This window comes from Protopterus annectens, chromosome 3.part1, assembly GCF_019279795.1.
Source record: "Protopterus annectens isolate FY-2018-M chromosome 3.part1, PAN1.0, whole genome shotgun sequence".
NCBI classification, from domain to species: Eukaryota; Metazoa; Chordata; order Ceratodontiformes; family Protopteridae; genus Protopterus; species Protopterus annectens.
The window spans coordinates 1584476098-1584490529 of record NC_056732.1 but is presented as its reverse complement, the minus strand read 5'-3'; positions in this window follow the sequence as shown (position 1 = coordinate 1584490529).

Genomic DNA, 14432 nt, shown 5'->3' with positions numbered 1-14432 from the left:
TTCATTGGAGAACATGGTTTGATGTTGGAGTTATTTTATTCCTTCTGTTTTATAAGAACACTTTTTGCTTCCTGCTTCATATGTGCTCCTTACCCAGTGCTTCATGTCCATGCTGCATCTGCTAGTTAGCTGTTGTTGTGGCCTGTTTCAGAATCTAAGGGTGTCCTGGGGATTGTGACTGCCATCTTCAGCCTTGGTATTTTTTTCACTTGAGACCTACCCATTACTCCCCCAGTGCATTGTCCATGGTTATGTCCAAAGGGGCAGATTAATGGGGGCATACAGCGCATCACCCCTTCTCCGTAGTAGATCAGCTATTTCCACCACCTTTTCTTCTCCTTAAATTGCGTCCCCTTCATCTCACCATTCCCATTATCCACCATAGAACACCCAAGTAAGTGTCTGCCTTATAAGGACTGTATTTATTAAAATTTTAAAAGTACAGTTAAAAAGAAAAATGTTGTAGTGTTGAATGATTGCAATAAAAGAAAATGGCTTTATGATATTTTGCTGTGCTTATATTGACTGCTATGATATTAAAGTTGTAAATAACAAAATTATGGACTTTGGGATGGAATGCGTGTAACTTTAAAAACTGTTAATAAATGAAGTAATTACTAGGGGCAGCCTAAAGCCTGCTTTTCTGTAAGGATGAATCCTATTTAATCCAAGGTTAAACAAAAAGGTGTGGAAACTATGGTCAGTTTTTGCATTTTAGGCAAAACTGGAAACTGTTGCAGGAAATGTGGAAGTGAAGAGCATATTTGGCTTGTGTCCACTAGTTAATGAATAAAAAATTGAGGAAAAACAAGTTCTTATGCAAGAAAGGGTGGAAGAGAATAACTACATGATGGGTAGGGTTGAGGAACCACAAGTTGAAGGTATAGAAAAAGGTGAATTGTATGAAGTCCAAAAATTAGTTCATGAAAAAATGGAAATTGAAAACTGGTTTGGGTGTCAAGTACAGAGGAAGAAGATGTTAAGTAGTAAGTTGGCAGAAATGGTGGAAAGGAGTCTGGAGGAGAGTAAAGCAGGGAGAAATATGTATAACATAGTGTGTGAATTGCATAGAGAGTGATGTTAGAAGAATGATTGAATGGAGTGAAAGTTTTGTTGCAAATATCATTTGCTTGCTTTGATACAAAATGCACAGACGGAAGAAAAAAGGGTGGAGTTTGCCATGATGAGGAAATGGAAAAGTGGTATGAACTACAGGGAGTGATACATGCTCAGTTTTTTTTTTTTTTAAATGATTGTCGAATAATATAGTGGAGGTTGTAACAGGGAGAGTGTGTGAATTAAGGGATGGGCAGAAAGTGTTTAGTGTACGCTTATACAAATGTGAAAAAAATGAGGAAATTGAATGTTTTGAAGTAGTAAATATTTCTTGTATGGTGACGGTTAGTTGTAATTTAAGAAAAGAGAAAGGTAAAATAAGATTTAAAGTGAGAGAGGTAATAAATAGGTGAATGGTTAAAGGGAGAGATTTTAAGTGTCTTCTTTAAACAGATGATTATAAGACAGAGGAGCAATAAGGTGGAATTAAGGAAGCAAAGTTTTCAAGTCATAGGGCTGTGTGGGCAGTATTAGAAGAGAATGAAAGTATATTAGAAGGAAATTTTTTTTAAAACATAAGTAGTACTGCAAGAGTAGAATGTGGTAAAAGAAAATGTGGGTAGGAAACTTTAAAGATGGCTGCACACTAATCAGCAACTTAATTACTGCTCTTCCAGTGTGACAAAGGAAAGTGGGAAATAAGTGACAGTAATTTTGCCAGCTTGAGGAGAATTCATTTACTTGGCTAGTAGGTACACTCCCTGGATATCGGCAAAGAAGAATTTGAGAACCTGAAAGAAAATGCATTGGAAAAGGTGAAGTGAAAACACTGATTTGGAAGAATACTGTACATCTTAGGCAAAAGGCAGTTCAGGCTTCAGTTTTAGTACAAGAGATGGCTTCCAATAATTTTGAGGAAAAATGAAATAAAATATACTTTGATGTGATAAAAATAAATGAAACATTGAAGGAATATATCAAGTCAGATGACAAGAGGTTGGAAAAAATAAAAAGCTTTAACTAGCTATTCAAATAAACTGATAAAACTGCAAAAATCAGAGGTTTAAGTAAAGACTGGCAGAGTATAAGACATCTCAAGAAGAACTTTTTAAAGAAAAATATAGGGGAGTGTTAGACAGTGCCTACATAGAGAACATGATTTTCTGAGAAACTGGAAAGAACAGACTGTATTAATTTTATGAAAGCAGAGTAATTCACTGGATTGCTTGAACTGGCTGATGGGACCCAAGAAATCAGGATTGGTGAGACAACTTCCACCAAGAAGACTGGTCACCAATGGAATACCCCAGGGCTCTGTACTGTACCCGTTTCTGTTTTGGCATCTACTTTTTCAAAATCAAAGCTAGCTTTCAAGACCGCTGGCACACCAACGTTGCAGATGACTGTTAATTGTTGACTGTTATAGATTCCTGTCAAGGCATCAACATCTTGCATGTGGGTTTAGCAGACATCTGACTACTGGCAAAGCCATGGCCTAAAACTCAACAGAAAAAAAATGCGTTATAATGCTGTTTGGCAAATTGTCAACCCAAATTAGGTACTCTCTTGAAAAAACTCTGTCGACCAAGTAGCAAGAGGTGTTGGAGCATACACATAGCTAAGATAAAATCATTCTGTGTCCAATTTATAGATAAGGGTATGGCATCCAGGTCCAAGAAAGTTACAGTACCATTCTACTTGGCCCTTGTCAGACCTGTCATTGATTACAGTCCCCCTTTGACTTGTATTTAACCAGGCACTTGCAACAGTTGGAATGCCCACAAAGGTTTCTTGCTAGAAGAGTTTAGGGCATGAGTCTGCTGCCTTCTACTGATCCACCTAATGGGCTCTGTATTCAGTCTCCTACAGGCTGCTGCGATGAAGTCTTTGCCTACAGGACTTCATCAGGCCCAGCCCTGATGGATCTGTTGCATGTGGTCAAAACAACTCCAGAAACATTAGATCCAGGGATCTGAGCTATACTTGTGTGTTGGAGAGAGATGTGTTGAAAAGGATCCCTGAATTATGGAATAGGCTCTGACCCTATTCAAATGAAACTTTGACAGTTGGATGGGAAATCGTAAAATGTCCTTCTGTTCCCATGTTGCAGTATTCTTAGTGTGGGATTCTCCATCTCAGGTAACCTGAAAGTCTGCTCCATACCTCCCAACCATACCGAATTACTCATTTTTTTTACTGGGTTTTGGGGTCCAAATGAAGGGGTGCCACGATTCCAGAGTGGCAGCCGTTCATTTCTGATTTTTTTCTTTTTCTTTTTTCGCTTTTTCACACTGTAGGAGCTGACGTCAAGTGCGATGACGTGAGCTCCGTCAGGGCTACCAGCCAGTCGTAATTGAGCTCAAGGAACTCGCATCTTTTCTGGCTGGCCTGGCTGCAAATGCAAGTGGGAATGAATTAATAATGGATGGATTATTGGCAGCAGCACTGTTCTGGGGAATCCTCGAGTAAGAAGAGACTGAGTTCTATGACTACAGTCAACTCTTGTAAAGATAGGAGGTGCTTTGTACCCACACTATTCCTGAGATGGAAGGAATATGAATTATAAAAAAAGCTAAAGAGATGATATTGATAGTTAATTTGAATGAGTGCAGCATAAAACTGCAATGCAGGCGTGTTTCTAAAACAGAACAGGCATTAGAAAAATGTTTAATGTAAATTAGAATGAAGTGTGTAAAATGTCACAAGGAAAGCTAAACAGACTGAAGTGTTGTTGACAGTCAATTTCAAATGATTAGTGAATATGTGGGAATTACAAGTGCAGTATAGCTAATGACAGGGAAAATGTACACAGTAAGGAAGTACAGCTCCAAAGCTGTAATACAATTAAACTGGCAGATGAATGTGTTTTTTTATATTTTTTACATACTGCTGCTTGCCAGCTGTCAGTCTGTTAACCCATTTGTTTCTCATCTCTAGGGTGACAGTCATCTGAATGGGGCTGCCATTCAGTCCACCATCAGTTGCAGTTCTGATTTTATGTATGCAACCCTATCCCTCACGCACACACACACGGGAAAGGTAATAAACCACATAGTTGAAGTAAAGGGGCAACTTGTTGTTGAAGAGCTGTGTGTGTGCGCGTGTGTGTAAATGCCCCCATTTAATACACCTAGTGGCTAGAGATATTCAGGCTTAGGTAAAAAGAGCCTAAAGTCCCTAGCCACCACCATTTGTGAACGTTGTCCATATTTTTATGTGCTAAGAGTTGAGAGCTATGGTGAGAAAATAATTTGTATTCCCCCATTATTTGCTTTGTTGTTTGTCCAGGTTTTTTTGTGCTAAGGGTTGGGAGCTATGACTATCATGGTAGCAGTTGCAGTTAAAAGCCAAGAGCAGGCATGGTGGTTCTTCTTTGTCTGGAGTTGTGTTGGTGTTTGGTGAAAAGATCACATCTGTCAGGGCATTTTGCATTTTTTTCTTTAGTCAGCTTTTCCAGAATTTTGATTAGGCTTGGTAGTAATCAGAAAAGCTTAGATTGTGATGTCAGAGATACTGCATGGGGTTCTGGAAATGGGATAACTGCTTTCATTTTCCATTTGGATGGTATTTTCACTTGTAATGACAGACTGTACACATATCCTTAAAAAGTAATAAGTAACGTCCAGCACTTATTTTCCCAGAATTCTAACCCATCAGTCAGAGCAGCTGTTATCAGGCCCATACTTGCTTCTTTGTGATTTTTTTTTCTTTGAAGTGAAAATTAAATATCCTTCTTTCATTAAGAGTGGGAACAGCAATGGGATGAGTGAATGCAGTACTGAGTGTAGAAGAGGAGTTTTCACTGTAGTGCTAAATTCCTTTGCAAATGCTGCAACTAAAGCTAAGGGGTCAGTTAATGGACCTTTAGTATAATTAATAGATGTTACTGATATGTAAATTGCATGACAAGTAGGCTTAATAATCTCCTTTAAAAGGATTTAAAAACTCCAGCCATGGAATATTGTTTAAATGTGTAAAATAAAACTGTTTCTTGTCTCATTGCTTTTTTACATCATTTCTGTGACTCAGACTATAGCTCTGTTTTGTATGTCAGATTTCTTCCCAAAGGCCCATAAGGAATCACCACTAAATCTAGGTAATTATTTAGTTCACATGTGAGAAGTGAGAACTGAATTTGTATCCCCCATTATTGGCTTTGTCCAGGTTTTTTTGTACTAAGAAGTTGAGAGTTATGGTGAGAAGTGAGAGCTGAATTCACTAAATGATAGCCATTAAGTTTTAGTCTTCTATTTTTCAGGAAACTGCTAATTTGGCATAGTGGTATGTTGCTCTAATTGTATTGCGTAGGATCCTGGGTTCAAGAATTGCCAGTGAAATGTATGGTGTAACACATTTTATTCTAGCAACTTTCCAAAGTTATACAAGCAATGTTTAAAATGTGTCCCTGGTTTTTGACCTTTTGCCCCCCCCCCCCCAAAAAAAAAACCACACAAAAAACTGAAATTGAAAATAAGTGTGAGAAGCTGTGCAATTTGTCTATGGCTTACACTATTGTCATTCTGTTTATAGTGTGGGTGTGGAAGTAGACTTTTATGATAGATATGTTCCGACTTGGGCAGTTTTGTCATTATTGGTTCATGCATTTTGTTTCGTTGCCTACAGTACAGCCTACTGGAAAAATGTTTAAACAAAAAATTTTAAATACGCTCTGTCTAACAAGTGGGCTGTATTGTACAAGGAATATAACTTAGGAAGGTGTATCAAAAAAAGAACACATGTATGTTTCTTTTGTGTGCAAGGGGCCAGTGATTTGAAAACCGTCCAAAGGTAATCTTTATCCACCACTGGCCAGATGCATTTTATAGGTTTATATGTAGGTACTAGGCTATTGGTGCTGGGGCTTATACAAGCCCAGCCAAAAAGGTACCCTGGCTTTTGCCACCCAAGAAAATTATTTTCCTATGCTACTGTCGAGCATAGCCTTAGAAGTGATCCCTAGGGTGAATTTCCTATTTTACCATCCAATCAAGATTTTTCTGAAGAGTGCTAATGAGGAGCTTTGTTTGATATAGATAGGTAGTTTATTCCAAAGTATGGGAAGTCTCTGGGACAGGAATCTATCCCTCTGGCATGTTCTGTTTATTGTGGTGACCAGGTTTAGGTCCCTAGAGCATGTAGCTCTGAGGGATTGGGATTTCTGTAAGTGGAGCATGTCCAACAGCTCTGGGTTTGATATAGCTTTGCATGTTCGGCAGAGATCACCTCTGAGTAGGCGATGTATGACAGAGTAAAGCTGGAATTTTGTGAGACTGTCTGCGTAGGGCATCTGTTTGAGGCCGGTAATCCTCTTTGTGAGTTATTTCTGTGGCCTTTCCAGTTGTAGATGTCTTGTGAGGTACATACCAAAAGGGGCATTGTAGTCTATAATGGGTCTAATGAGTGATGAGTAGAGGGGAACAATGACCTTTCTTTTCTGGATGAGAAACCTTTTGTGATGGTGTGCCACGTAGAAGGATTTCTTGATTACCGTGGCAATGTGATTATCAAAGGAGAGACTACTGTCCTCCTGTGTCCCAATGTCTCTTATCACACTTTCAGTGTTAAGTATACTACTGCCTATGTTGTAGTTCATGGGTACAGAGTTTTTACCAAAGGGGATGACAATGCACTTTTTGGCATTGAGCTTGAGGCCATTGCTTTGACACCAGGCATCTAAGTGAGGCCCTTTTGTAGGATGTCCACATCGTTAGGAGGTTTGATTATGGCTCCTAGTTTGCAGTCATCTGTGAACTTAGTTAGCCTGTACTTCAGAGAAGTAGATGCCAAACCGGAGAGGATCCAGGACTGAACCCTGTGGTTACTCCACTTGTCACTGGTATGAAGTCAGATTTGGAATCTGCTACTTTCACAGTGTGTGTTCTGTCAGTGAGCCACTTGGAATTTATACCTAGTTTAGTGCGTTTATAATTCCAGTGTGGGGGGATGAAGTTGAAAGACTTGGCAAGATCTAGATAGGCTGTGTGAACCACCTTAACCTTGTCTACAGCTTTGGTGACTGCTTCAAAGAAGTCTATCAGATTTAGGAGACATGATCTGCCTTTAAAAAATCCGAATTGGGTGGGGTCCAGAGTTTGGAGATTACCAATGTGTTTGTTTATAAGTTCAATGGCCTTGCAGACCAGGCTCGTCAGGCTAATGGGGGCGGTAGTTCCCAGGGTCCATGGTGCCCCCCCCCCCCCTTGTGGAGTGGGATAACTGTTGCTGTGCGCCATTCAGCAGGCACAAAGTTTGAGGTGAGGCTATGATTGAACATGGTACTTTGATGGGGTGCCAGTTCGTTCTGTAGTTTGTGTAGAATGCTGCCTGGGATGTTGTCTGGTCCCATGGATGTTGTGCTCTTGGCTTTGGAGAGTGTGTTTTTTATCTGTGCAGCCGAGATTACAGGAACTTTGTATTCTTCCGGTATAGAGATGGGCTTTTTAGGGTGTGAGAGGGGGGTAAAGTTAGCACTGAACCTGTTTGCCAGGATGTTGGCAATATCAGTTGCATCTGTATATAGTGCCATTGTGCTGTAACTCGGAGCAGATGTCCTTTGTGTTTCACTGTTGCAGTCATTACATTTGGGTAATCTGTTGGCAGGTTGCCCTCAGTCGGCCTGAATATCAAAGTCTTGGGTCCTGCGTCTGTTGCGGTCTCCTCTTCCATGGCGTCGGGTCGTCAGGGCTATAAAACATGCAGCCGACACCATTTTCTTTAGTCTTTCTTGCCACGAGATGCCCGAAGCAGAAGCAGTTCGCAAGTGCCGGTCGGCAGAGTCCTGAAATTTTCACATTCGAGTTTCAGAACCGAAGTCTTCAATTAAAGCTAAGTACATCGTTGGGGAAACTTTTTCTTGCTCCTTACCGATGTCAGTAAAAGTTAATAATTGCATTACTTGTGGGAAGCAAATACCTCATAAGGATTTTCATTTATACTGTATTCCTTGCCTAGGCCCCGATCATAATGTGCTTTGCATTTGGTTTTGTGCTAGATTTAACCAATGCACTATTAAACGTCTGTATATCTTTGCTTCAGAATATTTGGAAACAGATTTAATTACCCTGAAATGTTGTTGGATAGCAATCCGACTACAGGAGTTCACAAAAAACGCTAAGAAAAGGACAGAGATAGAGGTCGAAAACCGACAAAGCTTCTCCTAAGCCAGACGCCGGTTCACTGGTACTCAGTGAGGTGCTTTTGCAGCCCCTGATACCTGCTACTTTCGAGTCGCAGGCCTCTACCGATACCAATGTGGAGTCCGGCATGCAGCGAAATTCTCAAAGTATTGTACCCATGGATGTTTCTCCCTCGGATGGGTCCGGAGCCGCTGAGCAGGCACCGGCTTCTGAGTGTGTTTTCAGGCCTCAGCATTTCTATATAAAAACCAACGCCAGCTTCAAAAGCAAAGACAAAAGCAACTTCTAAGGCTAAAAAACGATGCATGCGCTACGTGCTCAGATCTCTGTGCCCAAAAACAGATCAAAATGGCTGAAGACTTAATTACCTTGGCCAGGGGTTCCTATCCTCCCCCGATAAGAGGCCTAGGCAAGATACTGATTATGAATCTTCACATCAAGTTTCTACTTCTGATTCCTTTTCTGATCAAGAATTTTCTATACCACCCTATGAGGATTCAGATGCAGAGGAATCCATCCCATCTGCATCTCCTCCCCGACGTTTATTCTTTTGGAGAAACCTTGCATACTTTGAGGGAAGATTTTCATTCTGAGAGTCAGGATTTCTCAGAATCAAAAGAGAGTCTTGGGGATCTCTTTATTCTTCCTCAGCATAGGCCTTTGGCCATACCTCCTGTATTAGACATTATTGATGTGTTTTCCGAATCGAGCATGGCTCCAGATTCCCTTCCTCCGGCTCCTAGTAAGCCAGACTGATATTACAGGTTTCCTGACTCCCACAAATTTTAATTCAAAAATCCTGCTGACCCTGAAACTATCTCACAGGGTTCCAAAGGTGTAAAGGCCTCAACAGCTAAGAATCCTACCCCCTCTGATAGAGATTTCAGGGCGCTGGATAGATGAGGACAGAAGGTTTATACGTCTGCAAACTTGGCAATTAGGGCCTTAAACTGCCAGTTTCATATGCTTAAATATCAACAGCATGTTATGGGATTATTGAAACAGAAAATGATTTGTGAATGTGTGGAAAATAAAGAATTACAAGAATTATTGCATGCAGCGGAACAGGTTGGAAAGCATACTTTGCAATGTGATTGGGTCTGTGATTAGAAGGCGTGCCTGGCTCAAGGAGCAAAATCTGCCTGATCATGTTTAAGCTAAATTGTTGGATGTACCTTTACAGCATGATACTCTGGCAGTAAGGCAGAAGATGTTTTAAAGAAAATGGTAGACAAAGCTAAGTCTATGCAAACTGTAAAAGACTTCTTAAAAGTGCAGCCACCCAGATTGAGTAGACACTGGCCTACAAAAAATTGGTCCTTTTTGTCCCCAACAGAACCTCACGGGGCAAATCCAGGCGCTCAAAAGGCTCTAGATACCAATCACAGGGTTCTTGCAGATCAAAGCAGTGGGGTACCTTTACCTCCAAATCTGGAGGAAACAAAGCACAACCCTACAGTAAACAGTCTCAATGACTTCCCTCTGCCATCAGCAAGCACTTATCTTTTTACAGCCCCCTTAGGGGGAAAATTAGCACTTCATGCTCAAAATTGGCAGTTAATAACCCAGGACAAGTGGGTATTAAACATAGTATCCCGGGGATACAGATTTCATTTCCATACCTTGCCAATTCCAAATGGTTGGCCAGATCTGCCACAAAATCAATGGGCAGAGGCACAGAAACAAGTTAGGCTCCCCTCATGGATATGGTGGCTATTCAAACAGTGCCAGAACAGGAAAAAGGGCAAGGGTTTTACTCAAAACTGTTCCTGGTACCCAGAAAAGACAATGTCTGGTGCCCAATACTGGATTTATCGATTTTGAACACATTCTTGGACATCCCAAAATTCAAAGTTGTGCCCATGCTGGGAAAGAATGCTTGGCTAGTGACTTTAGACTTGAAAGAGGCATACCTGCCTATCCCAAGAAGGGAATCGTGCAGAAGATAACTCCACTTCAAGGCTGGTTTTATGCGTTACCATTTCTCTGCACTGCCCTTTGCCTTATGTACTGCGCCCAGGGTCTTTACAAAATGCCTGGCACCAGTAATTGCATTTTGTAGACAAGCATACAAATTTGTCCTCATCTGGATGACTTGTCTCATTCAAGCAGAAAACGACGACGTTATTTTTCAACATCTGGCGTTTGTAAAAGGCTTCTAACATGCCTAGGGTACACAATAAACTAAAAGAAATCACAGCTGGTACCCTCTCAAAAGATTACATTTTTGGGTACAAGCTTGACTACAACTGCCCAGATGGCTTACCTTACGCCAGACAAACAAAGGCAACTGACTATTTACTTCAAACAGATGGCAACAAAAACCCAGTTTTCTGCAAGGCAAATTCTGCAGGCTTTGGGGTTCATGGCATCCTGCATTCTACTAATTCCATATGCAAGACTGCATATGAGGAAACTACAGTGGTATCTAAAAAATTTATGGAGTCAACATTATCACAGTCTGGAAACGATGATTTCTCTCATTCCCTGCCTACAACAGGAGTTTCTTTGGAGGGCAGAGACATGTCACCAGAACATGGGACTGTCTTTCACTCTACCCCCTGCCACCCATACCCTAACTACAGACTCATCAGACTATGCTTGGGGGGCTCACCTGGTGGGGAGATGCATTCAGGGCATATGGAGCCCAAAACATGCATCTGCATATCAACCAGAAAGAGATGTTGGCTGTTCAGAATGCCCTGACAGCCTTCAAGGACTTAATACATCCAGGACAACTACTGATAAAGACGGACAACACCACAGTTATGTGGTACATAAGCAAATGGGGGGTACACATTCCTACCCCCCATTGCAGACTAGCCATGGCATTGTGGAACACAGCCTTGACTTACCAAGTACATGTTCAAGCTCAGTTCCTGCCAGAAAAACAAAATACTCTAGCAGACCTAAGCAAAAATCATATTGGACCCTGACGAGTAGAAACTGGATCCAGAATTCTTCAGCATAAGAGAAATGGGGGACTCCGGACATAGATCTATTTGCGCCTCTCCAGAATTATCAACTGGACAAATTCTGCACAAGGACTCCTCACAGACAAGCATGGAAAGTGGATGCCCTATCCTTCAGTTGGAAAAACCTGTCAGTCTACGCCTTTCCTCCTCTGCCTATTCTTCCCAAGGTCTTACCTTAAGGTCAGACAGGAAAAACCAAAAATGATCCTAATTGCCCTAGATTGGCCTCTCCAGCACTGATACCCAATTGTAAGGAATATATCTCAACTCCCTCCATGGTACTTGCCTCAAATACCTAATCTACTGTCTCAGCAGAGCAATCAAATTCTGCACAATCTGCTCCAAACTCTGAACCTGGCAGCATGGCTGATCATGTAATTATTCAAACAACACCTCTCAAGTAAATCTGTGATGGATGTTATTTTGAAAGCCAGAAGGCCTAGTACTAGAAAGTCTTATGCTGATAAATGGAAGAGATTCTGTGCTTGGAAACCAGTACAAGGTACCGACGCAGCAAAGCCAAATATTCTTCAGATTTTACAATACTTAGATGCTTGACAAGGGCTTATCTTTTTCATCAATAAAAATCACACAACACAGAGCCTCCCATCTTTTCTCTCATCCTCTACTAAAGCAGTATCTTAGAGGGGCCAAAAATTTACGGCCTCCCAGAAGATCACAAACTCCTGCATGGGGCCTCAATTTTGTGTTGGAAAAGCTCACCCTGCCTCCATTTGAACCAGCAGCTACTGCAGAGATAAATTTTTATCTTGGAAAACCACTTTCCTTCTGGCAATCACATCAGCAAGAAGAGTTTCAGAACTACAGGCCCTTATGGGTGTGGAGCCTTTTATTACATTTTACCCGGACAGGGTGTCCCTCAGGACCAATCCTTCCTTTATGCCTAAGGTGGTATCCAGTGTGGCTCTTAACCAAATTATTCACGTGCAAACTTTTTACTCAAATCCGCAGAACAAGGGGGAACGGATTCTGCATTCCTTGGACGTACACAGATAACTAAGATCCTACTTAAACAGGACCAAATCTCTAAGAAAGTCTGAGCAGCTACTGACTGCATTTGCTGCAGGATCAGAGGGGAAAGCTATTTCAAAGCAGACTATTTCAAAGTGGATAAGCCACTGCATTCGTTTCTGCTATTTGCATCATGGTAAACCTGTGCCCAAGGGAATCGGGTCACATTCCACCAGGGCTGCATCTACCTCAGCAGCTTTTCTCAGAGGGGTGCCAACCAAAGGCATTCTAGAAGCTTCTACTTGTAGCTCTGTTCATACATTTACAAAGCATTATCATTTGCATCTCTAAGTCCAGGACTGGCTTTGCCACTGCAGTTCTGCAGGGCCTTATAGCCGCTACTAATGGTCTTTAGTTCCAGCCTCCCATCCATAGCTTTGGGATTCTATCCAAATGTAATGACTGCAACAGTGAAACACGAGGAACATAGTACAGTTGTGTATACTTAGCATAAATGTAGATGTTCAAGTGTATTCACCGTTGCAGTCCGGGTTACCCACCCACCATCCCCCTGATGTCCTTCAAGGATGCATCTGCAGTCCTTACAAATGGGTTGTCCTGTCGTCAGGCAGCCCTTCGGTCGGCCGGATTCCAAAGTCTGGGTCTGGCTTCGGCTGGTGTCGCACTTCACCCGACGTCATAGCTGCAGTTTTTCGGGTATAAAGGCATCAGCCGACGCCATTTTCCTCAGTCTTTCTTGCCGCGTGGCGCCCGAAGCAGAAGCTGTTCGCAAGTGCCGGTCGGTCAGAACCAGAGATTACTACTACCGAATACTACTTCGAAGACTTCTAAAAAGCTAAGTACCCCGTTGGGGACTCTTTCTTGCCTCAGCCGATGTCAGAAAAAGTGAATAACTGTTTAACTTGTGGGAAACAAATACCTCATAAAGATTTGCACTCTTACTGCTTACCTTGTTTAGGCCCAGACCACGACGTAGCAGCTTGTCTAGCCTGTGCTTCGTTTAACCGACGGACGCTTAGACGTCGGTCGGAATTTGCTGAGCAGTATTTCGGCTCTGATTTTGCTTATATTATGCCGTCGGATCCTCCGACTACGCAAATAACCAAAAAACACAGGGAAAAGGACCGACACTCGCGGTCCGCGGTTTCGGCCGAAACCGCGGTTAAGCAAGCCACGAGTGTCTCTGTTTCGGCTGAAACCGAGCAAGCGGTTCTTGTTCCAGCCGAAAACATGCCTTCTACCGAGGCCTCTTCTAACCTAGTGGAATCGGCTTCAGAAGTCCAACCTGCAGTTGCGGTTTCTCAGGAATTATCTGACACTATTCCCTTGGATATTTCAACCCCTGCACGTGGAGCTGCTAGGCCTCCTGCAGCCATGTCCATTAAGGCCTTTGCCAGGGCTAAAGCAGCTAAAGCTTCAAAAACTGTGCCTGTTAAGCCCCCCTCTCACAGGCCCAGCTCCAGTTCCCATATGCTTTCTCTGGCAGAGGATCTCATTTCTTTAATCCGTGGATCCCAGTCTCATCCAGATAGGGCCTCTCATCCACCTCCAGAGAAGAGGCCTAGAACAGAGCCCCCAGAGCCAGTATCCACAGATGATTCCTCTGATGACTCAGAAAATACAGACCCTCCAGAGGCTCCTTACTCCCCTTACGAAGACTCTGATGCTGAAGAGTCCATCCCTTCTGCCTCTCCACCTGAGGAATTTTCCTTTGGGGAAACCTTGCATGCTATGAGGGAACAATTTCAGTGGCAGGGCCAAGATTTCTCAGACTCCAGGAAAAGGCTTAGAACCTTTTTACATTTGCCACAGCATAGGCCTTTAGCTATACCTCCAGTTCTTTCTGTTGTAGATGATGCATTTAATGATGCTGGCACTGCTCCTGATTCATTACCTCCGGCCCCTGCTAAGCCCGATAGGTTCTACAGGGTCCCGGACACTCATCTCCATATATACAAGGCTCCTTTTGCAGATCCCGAGACTATCTCCCAGGGGCCTAAGGCTGTAGCAACTACATCTGCTAAAAAAAACCTCCCCTCTGAAAGGGAATCCAGGTCCTTAGAGAGATGGGGTAAAAAAGTTTACACTTCTGCTACTCTGTCAGCTAGGGCTTTGAACTGTCAATTTCATATGATTCAATATCAAGAATTTATGCTAGACCAGTTAACTAAAAAACTGTCCTCTGATGAATCTTTAGATAAGAAGCATGTTCTGGAAATGGTACATAACATACAGCAAGTTAGTAACCATTCTTTAAAGTGTGGCTATGATG